Here is a 16,439-nt window from a genome sequence, read left to right on the forward strand (position 1 = left end):
ACCAGCAAGAAAATGCTCCTCTGACGCTAACAGTGGTCTGACATTTACTCTCGAACCTCGTTAATCCCAAACGAAAAACAATGACTGTCTACTAAACAGTTATTGAAAAACTCATCACCTCATTCACGCACTACAGAAATGCTGGACCTGAGACAGTTGATTGATTTTCTCGTGGTTTACTTTATTTATTTTTTTTAATCAGTAGTGTACTGACTAGTTTTATGCGGCCCGCCACGAACCCCTTTCTTATGTCACACTTTCATCTCAGACGAAGGTTGGAACCTAGGTCCTCAATTATTTCATGAATGTATTCCAATCTCTGTTTTCCTCTACAGTTTTTTCCTTCTACAGCTCCCTCTGGTACCATGGAAGTTACGTCCTGATGTCTTAACAGATGTTCTTCCATTCTGTCTCTTCTTCTTGGAAGACTTTTCCATACGTTCTTATCCTCGTCGATTATGCAGAGGACCTCCTCATACCTTACGTTATCAGTCCACCTATTTTCAATATTATTTTGTAGCACCAAATCTCAAATGGTTCGATTCCCTTCTGTTTCCGCTTTGCCATAGTCCATGTCTCACTACCATACAGTGCTGTGCTCTAAAATCTAAAGCGTCGGCGCTAGTTTATTGTGTATTTGCTACAAGCGTGATTTACCCGGGTAGGGAGACTCATGAGCGTTAATGTGCGTAATGGAAAATTTAAATTAACGTGATCTTAAAAATCAGGCGTTACACAGATACTCTTGTGGTTCATGTTAGAGTAGAAATAGAAACAACAATCATATCACTAAAAGACGGGTTATCATTAAACTATACTGCTACTCGAAGGACGAATGCTACTGTCCGCTATAAAATTTATTTTAAATAAAAGCCCAGCAGTTTACCGACACAAAAAAGAAACATTAAGTGTCATGTGGGCTCAAACAATTGTGAAATAAATGGACTTAACTAATATTGGGAAACTTCTGCCCAAAGTGGATAACGCCATGTGAGAAATACTACACGATATGGCTGACTTTATAAGTCATACCAAAATCTAGAAGAAGCTCCTGCAATTGACTGATTGGCGTCTAACCTCAGTGGAGTAATCTTTATACTTCATCCCAATAACTTAATCTCCATCTGTCCTAAGAACCCGGTGGTGTTGGCTGTATCACCGTAGCTAAACCGTTCTGGTTGAATGCAATGATGATATTCGAAGTAACTGCCACTGGTTACAAAGATGAAGACCGGCAAATGTGGTGAGAGCTGCAGTCTAAGACTTTAGACAGAAGATTGCAATGATGATATTCGAAGTAACTGCCGCTGGTGACAAAGATGAAGACCGGCAAATGTGGTGAGAGCTGCAATCTAAGACTTTAGACAGAAAATTGTTATCAATAACTACTAAAGCAAAGCTGAATCTTCCCACTTTACTGCCAGCAACAAACGCAAAACACGAACTCCCAGCACAAGGCGAAGTTCAGCAACGTCTTAAGCACAAGTGAATAACAGAAAAGCGCTCCCAAAGATTATATGACAGACGCGAGATGGGGACTACCAACACATGGTGGAGTACAGTATCGTCTTTAAAAGTACTACAAAATACAGTGCCTTAACTGATCTCTAAGACACAAATTCTGCGTCGCACTAAAGCTAAAACAGAATTCTTTTGCGCACTTGGGAGCAAAGATAAGAAAGTTTTCCTGCTCTTTCGAGAGCTGAGGCACAGGATCCCGCTATTTCCAGAGTGCAGACGAGACTCCCGTAGCTAAAAGTGCCGGCTCACCAGTTCATCTATCTTTATCTCCCTTTTAGATACGAGCGAGCGAACCATGGCTTAGAAACCACAGTGCACAGTCCCTCCTTCCTCATACTAAGCACCGCGCCGAGTGACCACGCGGTTTCAGGCGTCATGTCACGGACTGCGCGGCCCCTCCCGTCGGAGGTTCGAGTCCTCCCTCGGGCGTGGGTGTGTGTGTTGTTCTTAGCATAATTTAGTTTAAGTAGAGTGTAAGTCTAGGGACCGATGACCTAAGCAGTTTGGTCCCTTAGGAATTCATACACATTTGATCATTTTTGTCGTACTAAGCGGCTCCGGCCAATCATACTCAAATTTACGTCGAATTTTTCAGAAAGGATCCCTCTTATCAACGCCTTAAGCGATATACGATTCAAAATTTCGAGGGAAAATTCTGGTGTACGTACCAAAAGAGAACAGCTAACTGGTCGAGGTGCCATCCTGTCGCCTGGCCACCGCCTTGCCGCCCGCCCTGAGCCACCCCGCTGGGCCTCGTGTCTACGTCGAGCGCGGCCTCGGGCACACGGCTCCAAGTAAGCATATGCAGCCATTCTGTATACAAGCCCGTCACCCAGTAAATAAGTGAAGTACAAGTATTGGTATGTAGGTTTGATTGACGATGTTAGTCATACTCTTTACCTTCAATAAACTATTCCAGGCCTATCAACAGATGCCTAATCACTCTATTATCGCATCTATACGATATAATCTTTGAAAGGTGTCAAAATATTGCCACCTTATAACATTTCTTCCCTATCATCCATTTTACTACTACATTATGACTCTTATAGTGTTATCTCACACAGTGCAAACTGATCCAAATCTCGGATATTTCCTTAGATAGTCGCTACAAATATCCTGCTAGAAATCGTGAAGGACAGTCGTATTCCAGTGTAACCCTGGAGATACAGTCACCAATTCTCCAATGGGTAACTACCTCACTTATTTATGTTTAAGACGGGGCTATCATTTTTATTAAATATTTCGCCTGTTTTGACTTAGAGAACACTGTTTTGAGATTCTTCTATACAAAATCAAAAGCAAAGTAATTCCTTTCAGTAAAGCGAAAGTTAAAACAATTGTAGCTGCATTGATCTATTGGTTCTAACTGCAAATGTCAGCACCCTTATTTAGATGTAAGGCCCATTCACTCTTCATTCAACCGTCCCTAACCAATTTCTATTTTACTACAACGTGTGTTGAGGGGCACATATAATGATTTAAATATAATAAATACACACTAAAAATAACGCCGTGTTTTGTACAAAAGATTAGGCAATAGCTTTTAGAGTGGTCATCCATAAACTGTAATTAATTATTTTCAAATTTAAAAATGCGAGGCACGCAGATCCGTCGACTTATGGTTAAATAGCTATTCATATATGAAGTGAAATAACAGTTGCGTTGAAGACTATAATGTAGCTGCCTCTGGAAGTTTCCTTATTCTCGTTCGGTGAGTGCGCAAACTTCCACATCAGTTCCAAAACTGTACGTATTGTCTATAGGACGATCTGCATTTACATTTGCAGTTATTAAGCTGGACACTGAGCAAACAGTAAAGGAAACAAAAGAAAAATTCGGAGTAGGAAATAAAAACATTGAGGATCACCGATGACATTGTAAATCTATCAGAGAAAGCAAACGACCTGGAAGAGCAGTTGAACGGAATGGACAGTGTCTCGAAAGGAGGATATAAGATGAACATCAACAAAACCAAAACGAGAATAATGGAATTTACTCGAATTAAATCGGATGATGCTGAGGGAATTAGATTAGGAATTGAGACACTTAAAGTAGTAGACGAGTTTTGCTATTTGGAGAGCAAAATAACTGATGATGGTCGAAGTAGAGAGGATATAAAATGCAGACTGGTAATGGCAAGGAAAGCGTTTCTGAAGAAGAGACATTTGTTAAAATCGAATATAGATTTAATTGTCAGGAAGTCGTTTCTGAAAGTATTTGTATGTAGTGTAGCCATGTATGGAAGTGAAACGTGTATGATAAATAGTTGGACAAGAAGACAATAGAAGCTTTAGAAATGTGGTGTTACAGAAGAATGCTGAAGATTAGATGGGTAGATCACATAACTAGTGAGGAGGTATTGAATAGAATTAGGGAGAAGAGAAATTTGTGGCACAACTTGACTAGAAGAAGGGATCGGTTGGTAGGGCATGTTCTGAGGCATCAAAGGATCACCAATTTAGTATTGGGGGGGAGGGGGGGGCGGCCGCGTGGAGGGTAAAAATCGTAGAGGGAGACCAAGAGATGAATACCCTAAGCAGATTCAGAAGGATGTAGATTGCAGTAGGTAGTGGGAGATGATGAAGCTTGCACAGGATAGAGTAGCATGGAGAGCTGCATCAATCCAGTTTCTGGACTGAAGGCCACAACAACAGCAAGCTGGACACATTTTAAGTGACCACTAAACCTTAGTTCACTCATGGACACATGAACTAAGTGTTAGCATCACAAAGACGTAAATGGATACATGTAAACACCACAATGAACACAGCATACAAGGAGCACTAAGGCACATACACACCACAACTTTTCTCGAAGGCGGAAACGGAATTTCAGAATACATGTGAGGAGCGATATAGCGCATGTCAATCTATGGATGTGGGGAGGAACAATCCATCCATGTGGCTATGAATGACTCATGGACCTATAGCTCGTTGGGGATCCAACCAAGGACCCACTGCATGTACCATGACCCTTGGACGATGATCAGGACTCTCAGAGTGTGCAGGAATGTTAATGGGCACATTGTTCACCTGGTTGTCTCTGTACCAGCCGTGTATTATTCGAGAGAGTTCTTGTAGATGTTTAACTTGGAGCTGCTAATAGTGTTTAGGCAAATGACAATATGTGTGATATTGGTGGACATTCAATCTCTTCTGTGATGACTAAGGATATGTGCGTACAAGTTTCTAGTCTTCTTTTCTTCATGTTCTTTTGTTCTGCAGACTCTGTTTGTGTACCTACTCTTTTTAATGTAATTAAGTTCTTGCTTTCTTAACTATTGTGACCGAAACTGGGGCAAGGGGTTTTGCAGGTTTATTCGACTGTTTTTCGGACAGGATTCTTTTTGGGAAGTGAGCCATTGTGTTTAGCTGCAGTTTCTCAGAAGACGGTCTAGGCTATCAGTGAATGTTAATAAAATTGTGCATTTCCCACTTCTCATGGCGTAAAGAATAATCCATTAAATTTCGGGCATTCAGCAGCGCAAATAGAATTTCCTCAACTGATACTTCGGCCGCGTACCGTCCGGCCATCCTCAGGTGAGCCACAAGACTGACGACAAGATGCCAAGCGTGGCCTTAAATGCTCCACCGCGGCGGTACTGCGCATGCGGGTCGCAGATGCTAGTCGGCGGCAAAGAAATACGCTTACACATGGGCAGCCTGTGGCGAAGGCGTACAGACATTCGAGTCGCTTATCGATGTATGTTCGTCGGCGGTGATACCACAACGATTTCTCTGCAATTTAATTACACCAAGCGCCGGATTCCATGCTTTGTCCAAATAAAATAAATGTTGTGTGACTAAGGCCTCCCGTCGGGTAGACCGTTCGCCTGGTGCAAGTCTTTCGATTTGACGCCACTTCGGCGACTTGCTCGTCGATGAGGATGAAATGATGATGATTAGGACAACACAACACCCAGTCCCCGAGCGGATTAAATCTCCGAACCAGCCGGGAATCGAACCCAGGCCCTTAGGATTGACATTCTGTCACGCTGACCACTCAGCTACAGGGGGCGGCTTTGTCCAAATTAAAACCATTATCTCTATTTATTAAATTCTTAGCTAATCTAATCTCTATAGCTTCCTTGAAGAGATTCCCAAAAGGAAAACGTGGATGTTAAAATCTTTACATCACTATAACTCATGGAATGCCCTGTACGAGTATCAATACAATGTTCGGCCACAGCTGACTTGTCTGGCTATGATAAGCGTGTGTATCTTCGATGTTCCACGCATCTCATGAACGGTGCATGTTTGACCTATGTGTGACTTCTCACAATTTCCGCAAAGAATCTGATACATACACGCTTTACGAAGCAGCAAGTCGTCCTTTACAGAGCCGAGTAAAGCTGCAGTCTTCGTGGGGAGGGGGGGGGGAGGGGGGGGAGGGGACGGAAGATCACCTTAATACAGTGTTTCTCAAGAGTACGACGTATCTTCGAGGAAAGAGCACCCACACAGGGCAACACCGTACTTGATCTGAAAGAATTGCTATCTTCTTCCCCATGGCATGCCTGGATTCTAGGTTTCGCACTGAATGCTCTACGAATTTGTTGCAGAGAAAATCTATTCGCTTTAAAAATGCTCTTGAGGTATTAGAGCTCTTCTTGCAAATTATCTTTATCGGATATATAGTGCGCCCTATGCTCTAAGGTCTTAAGGACACCTATGGTAGCCGGCCGGAGTGGCCGTGCGGTTCTAGGCGCTACAGTCTGGAACCGAGCGACCGCTGCGGTCGCAGGTTCGAATCCTGCCTCGGGCATGGATGTGTGTGATGTCCTTAGGTTAGTTGGTTTAATTAGTTCTAAGTTCTAGGCGACTGATGACCTGAGAAGTAAAGTCGCACAGTGCTCAGAGCCATTTGAACCAACACCTATGGTCTGTGAACGGTGATGGCAGCTACTGGCATGTAGATATAGATTTGTGTGTGTTGGTTTCCGATGTACGGCGTGTCCTGATGTGCCATCAACTTTACGGCGAATGACAACATCCAAAAGGGGGAAGCAGCCGTCTTTTTCTGTCTCTATAGTAAATTTCATACTAGCATGGATAGAATTAAAATGCTGAAGAAATCGATGTAATTCATCCAGCCCGTGCGGCCATACCACGAATGTGTCGTCCACGTACCTCCAGAAGACCTTTGGTATAAAACTTGCTGAGTCCAGCGCCTTATCCTCGAAGTCTTCCATGAATAAATTGTTCCAGTGATATGATTGTCTGTCCTAATAACGATTTTAGATGATGAGAGGTGCTTCTCGCTTTATCATGTACGTATGCTCAGCCTAGCCTTCGCTTACCTATTGACTGCCCCCACTAGTGCAGGAAATTTTGCTGCCTCGGGATTACGGTGCAGCTGATGAGACACGTTTCTTACCTGCAGTCCCTTTCCGCCTGTTGTCCACATTATCTGGCCTTGCACATGTCAGGCATGCCAGGTGACCTCCCATTTGCGGCCCATTCGCCCGTCCCACGGACTGCGTAATTCTTGAAGGCCAGTCTTTTGTTGTCGACCTGCAGAGGACCTGTGACCCAGCTCTCCAGACCGCTGCGTCATTGACCCATCGTATCAATGTCCCAGCTACGCCGTTCAGTTCCACTTCCCTCAGCTGCCGTCTCACACAAGGCCGCATTTTGCCTGCTTGTATGTGTGTGTGTGTGTGTGTGTGTGTGTGTGCAGGGAGGAGACCCCCCAAGAGGAATCATTGCCGACAACATTTTATTAAATAAATTTTCCATGCATAATGTTCGGCCGTAGCCGGCTTGGGCATACTGTGGTGGAAGGTGCTGGCCGGGAGACCATGGTCGGCACATTCCTGCCACGTGCTCCTCGGTCAGACTCAAGTCCCACGGGTTGGTTGCGCTGACGGGGGTATGCTACTAGCAAGGCGCGTTGGCGGAATCAATCCTCCAATCAGAGACTAATCGTGTGATCACGTGGGGACGCGGCCGGGAGCGGCGACGGCGGCTTGGAAACAGCTCCGTGCTCTCTTAGCTTCAGACCTCGGCCCCGAGTAGTCGCTCCTCTAGCCTCTGCCTCTCTGATGAGCAGATGGCAACCCCTCTTGGGGCTGCTCAGCCCTACGTAGGCACCAATGTATCATCGTTACAGGAATAAATTGGGTCCATTCCACTTCATTACTTTTCATTTTACAACGCCCTCCGCTCCTGACGAACAAGTGGTGTCAGGAGTGGGATGCGACCCACCTTACGGTTGTAAAATCAACTCATCAGTTGAGTATGAGTACTACAAACGAGCCGAGGCTAAGCAAGTTAAGGAAACTATACCGAACGTGGCGAGGCTGCAGTGCTCCATGCGCGTGCCAGCCGGTCGCCTGCGTTGCAGAATGTGCGTGGCCGCGCACTAGCGCGCCACAGGCGTGACGCAGTTCGCCGCCGGACGCGAGCCGAGGAGGGTCCGCGATGCAGTCACGCTCGCCGACGCCGCCGCCACCGCCGCCGCCGCTGTCCGTAGCTGCCACGGGTCACCGCCTGCGCCAGGGTCCGGGGTGCGGCCCTCGCGCCGCCCCGCCGTCGCAGCTGTCCGTGCTGTCGCCCGCCGCCTGCTGCGCCTGCGCGTGATCAACGCGCCTGCCGCCGCTCGTCGACACCGCCGCTGTCCGTCGTCTGCACGCCACCAAATAATGTAAGTCGCTAGCGACGCTACGGTGGTGTAGATGCCTACACTATTGTAACATGCCGATCACCAGGCAGCAATCGGAGGCAGGAGCAACCGGAGAGGGTAAAGATCCCCTCTTGGCGCTGCAGTCCCAGCTAAATCAATTAATTTTAACTAACGCGGAGCTTAAGCAACAGATAGATGATCTTAAAATGGCTTCTCCGCAATCTAATGTTGCTAAGCAAGTGCTAGTGGAAGAACAGCCGAAGCAGATGACTCCACCACTCACTAGTGCAAAATCACCTGTAGCAGTAGCCACCTCTTCTTTGGTGCAGAGCTTTCCAGCAGTAGCGTTTATTCCGGCGTTCGCTGGAAAGCCGCAAGAGGATATTCAAACGCTTGTCCAGAATATCCAGGACATCGGAAAGCTTTGCGGTTGGCCAGATGAATTTCTCTTAAACGTGATGAAAATGAAACTCACCGGCGAAGCGCGGAACTACGTGCAGTCGGTGGAGAGCTTGAAAAATGCACCTACCTTCCAGTCCCTTGCAACAGGGTTGATTGAAAGGTATACAGACAAACGTGGTACTAGTTACCATCGCGACTTGCTTTCCACCCTTAAGCAAAAAACGGGTGAAGATTTAGAAGCATTCGCGGACAGGATTAGAAGCGTCGCATGCCACACGTTCGCACTAAGTGCCAGTTCTGCTCGTAACGAGGTTCTGTTGGAAGAATCAGAATGTCGTGCGATAGACGTGTTTATTCGTGGCATAAACCCTCAAATAGGAGGCGAAATCAAGGTAGCTTCCCCCCGCACCTTACACGAAGCCGTGCGATTAGCACTCTTGAGAGAGGAGGCGAGCCGATTTGTGGCCGTCTCCGCGCGGCAAAGCGAGCCCCGACGTGTCTTTTCGAACGATACTAAGTGTGAGCGCTGTAATAGGCAAGGACATGTGGCAGAGCAATGTCGCGTACCATATTGTCATCAGTGCAGGAACATGGGTCACGAAAGCGTGCATTGTCCAAATAGTAGGCCACAACCGCGTGCAAATTCCAGGCGAAATGCAAACCAACCACAGAATTTGGGAAACGGCCGCGGGGCAGGAAGTGCCACCCCTCCCGACCCCCGTTAAAAATAGTGACCCCCCTAGCTTATAAGGGAGTCACGCAGGTGGCAAGCGTGGTTGTCGATGGTGTTAGAGGTCGCAAACCAATACGCGTGCTAATTGACACAGGCGCACAGATCAGCTTGGCATTTTTATCGAAGAGAGATAAAAGAACATTGCAACCGCCTCGGTACCATATCAGTGGTATTGGTACCGGCATAGTGAAACCTGATGGCAGCTGTTGCGTTGAGTTCATGTTGGACTCCACAGAATATGCTTTTACGATGGAGGTTGTACGAAACAGGCGCACGGATTACGACATCATCCTGGGAAGTGACTTTCTGCGTCATTTCCAGGGGGTTATTGACTATAGGTTAAATACCGTCCAATTCAGCGACAACGTGCACCGTTTTGGACGTGACTGCACGTTGCGGGCGAGCGGATCTGGGAAAAAAGGATCCGTTTCCCAAGTTTCGGAGTCTCCCGTAACGATGCTAAAAGCCGATAATCCCGTGGAGATACCAGAAGGCACAGGAAAGATCCTTTGGGTGCCTGTCGGGATACGTGAATCCGAAGAGGTTCATTTCTTGGTAGATCCACTCTGCCAGAATGAAACTCTTGACCAGATGCAGGTCCACGTAAAACGTAGCCTGTGCAAAGCGCAGCAAGTACAGAAAGAAAATTGCATACCCGTGTGTTTAGACAATTTTAGTCACAAGCAAGCTTTAATACCGCGTGGTACAGTATTAGCCAGCTTGCAGGTTATCACAGAAGATGAGTTGCCAATGAGAACCCCTTCTCTGAAAAAGAAAAAGACTGCTGCCGCCTCTCAACACCTTTTGACAATCACGTCACATCTGACAGATAAGTTTAAAGCTAAGCTTAGTCACCTCCCATTGCATGAACAAAAGCTAATAAATGAAGTATTGAATGAGTATTCATGGTTGTTTGAAGACAGGAAATATTTACCAGCAACAGATCTAATCCAACATGAGATTCATACCGGAAATGCTAGGCCAATAGCTCAAAAAGGGTACCGAATTCCCTACCATCTTCAGTCAGTGGTAGAGGAAACTATACAACAGCAACTAGAAGCAGGAATAATACAACCCTCTTCTAGTGCGTGGTTTAGCCCAATTGTAGTCGTTCCAAAGAAATCTATAGACGGAGAAAAATCCTATCGCCTCTGTGTAGACATGCGAGCAGTAAACAAAGTTACTACTCCAGATCATTATCCATTACCCCGGATCGATGAAACACTCGATCGTCTGGGCAATTGCCGGTACTTTACAACATTAGACATGCGCAGTGGGTATCATCAGATTCCAATTGCTCCTCAAGATCGAGCTAAGACAGCTTTTGTAGTTCCTGGTGGCTTATATGAATTCTTAAGAATGACTTTCGGGCTTCGCAACGCGCCAGCAACCTTTCAGCGATTTGCAGATCTGCTATTACGTGGGTTGAAACCTACTATGTGCCTTGTGTATCTTGATGCTATAATTATATCTTCAAAATCCATTGCTGAACATGCCGAACATCTACGCAGTGTACTGTTGCGCTTGCAAAATGCTAATTTAAGCTTAAAATTAGAAAAATGTTCTTTTGCTCAATCACAAGTGCAGTATTTAGGTCATGTCATCAGTTCCAGCGGAGTCAAGCCAGATCCACGATTAACTGAAGCAGTAGACACTTTTCCTATTCCAACAAATTTAAAGGAATTACAATCCTTCCTTGGCCTTGCAAATTATTACCGCCATTTTGTTAAAGATTATGCTACTATTACCATACCACTTACTAAGTTGTTGAAAAAGGATACTCCTTTTGTTTGGACGGATGAATGTTCTACCGCCTTTCAAACAGTGAAAACTATCTTAACTAGTACACCTCTACTTGTTTACCCAGACTTCGCTGAACCTTTTATTTTATCTTGTGACGCTTCTGATTTTGCTGTAGGATGTGTCCTAAGCCAAGTGCAAGATGGTGAGGAAAAACCCGTTGGGTATGCCTCTCGTCAACTGAATAAAGCAGAAACTAATTACAGTACTACAGAAAAGGAATTGCTTGCCCTTCTTTTTGGAATTAATTATTTTAGATGTTACCTTTATGGTCGCAAGTTTACAGTTCTTACCGATCACTCTGCTCTGCAGTGGTTATTGAATCTTAAAGACCCTAGCAGCAAACTTATGCGCTGGGCCATGAAACTGTCAGAATATGATTTTGAAGTTCGGCACAAGCCTGGTCGGTTGCATCAAAATGCTGATGCGTTAAGTAGAAAAGTGCGTGTCATTCAATCAGATGAGGTATCAATTGAAGAGTTAAAAGAAGCACAGCAGGTGGACGTTCAATGTCAAAGATACGCCACATTGCCAGAATTTGAAGTAATAGACGACCTTTTGTATCGAAGAACTCCTCATGGAAATCGTTTGGTAATACCGGAATGCTTGCAGCAACGTATAATACGGCAATGCCGTGATACAATCCAAGCATGTCACAGCGGAAAACGCGCTACGAACGCTCGAATTGCGACACGTTATTGATGGCAATACCGACAGGTATGTAAGATCTTGCCTGCCGTGTGCACAACGAGCACAAAATAGGCATCCGCGAGTGCCGCTGCAAACACTTCCTCAGGATCTTCACCCATCGAAATTCTTGCTTTGGATTTCCAAGGTCCTTTTCCACAGTCGCAACAAGGTAACAAATACATTTTGTCTGTTATTGATCACTTTTCACGTTATCTAATTTTGGTTCCCCTCCCCGACATGACAGCTGAAACTGTGGCGAGAGAGTTTGTAAATCGTGTGATACTACCTTTTGGAAGTCCTGATGCCATTTTAACGGATCGAGGAACCAATTTCATGTCTGCTTTATTTGTACAAGTTTGTATATTGCTAAGAATCAAAAAATGGCGTACAACTCCCTTCCATCCTAAAGCCAACGGTCGCGTTGAACGCGTACACCGTACAATTTGTAAAATGTTATCCTATTATGTTGCAAAAACGCACGCTGATTGGGACAGATATGTACCGTATATTTCTTCTGCATACAACACCCGAATACATGAATCCACGGGGTATACCCCTTACGAAGCTGTGTTTGGACGGCCGATGAATTCGCTGTTCGAAATAGACAAACTACCTCAAGGTGTAGAAATAAAGGAAGTAAAAGGTTTAGCCCGCCGGCTAAAAGCGATCTGGTATAAGGTAAAGAGGAATAATATCAAAGCTACTAATAAACAGTTGCACAGGCAGAACAAAAATGCTGTTTTACCGACTTATCAAACAGGTGATTTAGTGTTACTACGAAACCCGGCAATCAAAAAGGGACGAACTAAAAAGATCTCTCCCCGCTTTGAAGACCCGTATCGGATTGTACGGTTGACCTCACCAGTCAATGCAGAACTGCAATTAACCGATCGTACGGTGATAGTGCACTTTGACCGCCTGCAACCTTACCACGGTAGGGCTGTGTCACCACAACAGGTCACAGCCCCCGATCCGCCTGTGTCTCCTCCACCTCAAGTGGAACAAAGACGAAAGAAAAAAACGGAGGAGATTACCTCCACAGGGTTGTAGATACCCTTTGCGGAATCGACACCCTTATGGGTTGAGGTCGCATGATTAATCACGCCTGATTCGAGTTTTATGTTATGTTTTATTGCAGCTTAGTTTAAATCATTTTCTCCAGAGACTTGGAAGCAAGACGTGCCTGGCCACCACGGAGTTCCCAGCCATTCTCAATTGTCAATTTCCAGTTTTGTCATGTATTTTTGCTCATTTTTATATGTATGATTATGTTTGATGTTTTGCAAGCAATGCCACGCATTAGACGTCACGCAACTGACTTGCTTCAAATGCAACCATTACACTTGGTGTTGGCAGTACCGCGGCTGCTAACTCCGAATAAAATTCTTCAATGTCCTCTATTGCCATGTATTTGGCAAACCAGTACATGTGGAGTATTTTTACTCCGAGCTTTTCTTAATACTTGTTACGTTGACGTCTAGTGTATTGTACTATATGTCGTAGTTCTGTATTTGCTGCAGCTAACCGTAAGTAATCGGAATAGAAAAAGCCAGGACTTGAAATGCATACGCCTCGTACGCTTTGTTTATGGGACCAGCTGTTGGCGGGGCAACACATCAGCTGCCGCCTCCCCTCCTCTCTTGAGCGCTGTCCCATCTCCTCGCCAAGAACTGGCCAGCGGCCATCATTTTTCTCAGCCAGTAACAGCGCTCCGCGCGATGACGTGTCTTATCACCACGTGCGCTGCCGCCTCCAGCGTCTCAACACGCGGCGCGTCCGAGTAGTTACAAAAACATACCACAAATTACTGCCCTATCCTCCGTGTATGACAGACTACAATGCACTTACCATCATTTTATATAACTAACAGCCTTTTTAAAAAATCTCTTATTCTAGATAATTAGCAATTTCTAATTCATCGTTCTTTCTTGTACACGCTAAGCGCGTGATATTTGTCGCTCCAGTAGCGGCCGGTCTCTCGCGGCTACACGCCGTCTCACATAACCGCTGACGCGCCGGTGCCTACTCCGCACCTACGCGTGCGCTGCGCGCTCGCTAACAGCTCCAAGCTGGTTTCTTTCATGCAGCCGGAAGACACGGCAAACAAAATTCATTCAAACATCCCAATAAATCTTAACATAAATATTAAGTAGATGTGATTCATTGTTTAAATTCTTTTCCTTGTTTAGTTTCACATTAGCTGGATAAATCACACGAAGTTCTTAACGATTTACATTATTCTGCATACCTTAGTCTGCCAATCCTATAAGTGAAGTTTCACTACTGCTTTGATTCATTGTATAAGCTACAAACTACAGCCCTAACCCTCTTACACATCGAACTATGAGGACATTTGACGTTATCTTCCTTGGACAAGGCCAGATATGGGCAAACCAATGCAATGCCACGGGTTTTTCACGCTACTGACGAGTCACAAACGACCAATCGTCCGGGCTGCCGTATATCGGTGGGCGATTGTTCCTTGGTTGCTACGCAGTTATTTTTGCCCTCCCCATTTATTTTACTCTACCGACGTGGTCATTGTTCTATCCTATTTTCCTTCTTCTGTCGATGAGGAGGCCCCTACCCTACCCTCTTCCAAAAGTACCGGTCTTTTAATCTTACTACCCATTTACACCGAGATATTGCTCTCCCTTGTTGCAGTCTTGCCCCAAAATATCGGCCGATGATCCATTGTGAGATACGCACTTTGCCTCTAATTAGCCGGTGATGTAAACGCTACGGGAACTGTGCCTAGTTGTCCTTTCAGTTCAATTTGTTATCGTCAGTTTTAAAACTAACACACACGCAGCCTAGCAGCGAGCCCCAGGTGGCCAGTGTTACATGTTAACGTTGAGCGTTCCGACTACTTACAGCGTTATTATTATACATCATTGTGTTTTTGTTTTCCTGTCAATATATGTCATTGTGTTTAATTATGTCATTATGCTAGCGCTAGTGATTTATAGTTCATGATTTTCATTTTATATAGTGTAATGTACTGCGCGCACAAAAAGTGACGCTGTTTATGCATGTATGCTATTCTAGCTTCAGAGCTATTTTTATTGCTTGAACAGTCGACATTTTCCTAGTACAGCAGGTCGCTAATAACGCCGCTGATACTTTTATTCCATGTATCGCAGGAAACCCATGTGCCTACACTAATTCTTATTAAGTCAGACGGACGCCCTTAGGCCCGCTGAACCACGGTATCGCAGATAGCTCCAATGCACTGCCTACCCCTCAATTATTAGACAGGTTGCCTTAGCACTGTCCGCAGGTTGCTCCATTGCCCTGCAAATTATATAATCATCAATCCAAGTCTGCAGATTGCACTAATGCACTGCTGAACTTATTAGTCGAGTCACTCGCAGGTAGCTCATCCGCACCGCTAACTTGTACTTACACGTCACCGAATCCTAGGCTCCTCGGTTGTCCACAAAACAATTCATACATCAATTACCGTGAGACAATTTGCGCTCACACTACGCCTTTGGCACTCAACCACAAATGAACTGAGCCCCAGACGCTCTTTTATTACATTTTATACAACGCCACTTTCTTCTACATGGCAATTCCATTGCAAAATCATCGGATTCTGCCAAAGATTCAGATACCGTTCCCCAAATGGCAGCCTTTTCCGTTGCTGAACGGATTCGTTGCTTTTCACCATCTGACAGTGCAAACTGCACTTTTAAGAACAATGATGTTATATACACACACTGTCGGATTCTACTGACGTAGTCCCTTATGCACTTCGTCAACCGACTAAAAAACAACATCCCCTGACGGATTTCGTATCCGATTCGGAAGTTTATATTCGGGAAATATTCCCTTTATTTTATTTCTTGTCAATTATTATTACTTCAATATCAAGTCTCATTGTTATCAATTTATAGTTATGATTAATGTTAGTACACTTTATGGTTACACGTTATTTTTGTGACATATTCGATATTCCCTTTTAATTTTCATTGTTTCTCGACTGGAAGTATCTCTGATAGCACCTATTGGCCTTCAATTCGTATCCGCCATCAGCTACCATTAGTCACACATTTATACAACACTTCATACACCCAATAACAACTTACAACACACTCACACTGTTCATATCCACACTACCTTGGTGTAACTCGTTGATGTTACCAGACCTCTATTGTCATATACTAAGTACATGAACAAGGCTTTTATCGTTTATGCCCTCCGTTCTTCGGAAGGGGAAAGGGAAGTACGTACGTATGTACGTTATGTTCAGTAGCAGTTTCTTTTAATCAACGACGTAATCAATTTACCTGTTGAACACTTAAGTTGTTCTGTTAAAATGGAATCAAACGTCTTTGTGACATCAGCTATTCGTTTATTATTGCTTTTCAATAAACTGTTACTTTTAAGTTGCACTTACAGTGTCTTAGTCTCGGTCGCAGAGCCACTAGCGCTCTCCGACGCTGTTATCTGAGCTCAACACTCTGCCGGCTCAGCACTGATAAAGCTGCGCTGCGCCGCCTCCACTGCTTCACGCCCAGCCTCTGTATTCACGAGCAACAGACTCGCTCTCGCTAACATTCATTTCCGACTTCAGTACAGTTAATCTCTCTATTGACCACTTCTGTAAGTAAAGATCCTATGATTATTGAGTTAACTTGAGTTGTCCTACCCTCATTCGGCT

The sequence above is a fragment of the Schistocerca nitens genome, chromosome 4, assembly GCF_023898315.1.
Source record: "Schistocerca nitens isolate TAMUIC-IGC-003100 chromosome 4, iqSchNite1.1, whole genome shotgun sequence".
Classification (NCBI taxonomy): Eukaryota; Metazoa; Arthropoda; class Insecta; order Orthoptera; family Acrididae; genus Schistocerca; species Schistocerca nitens.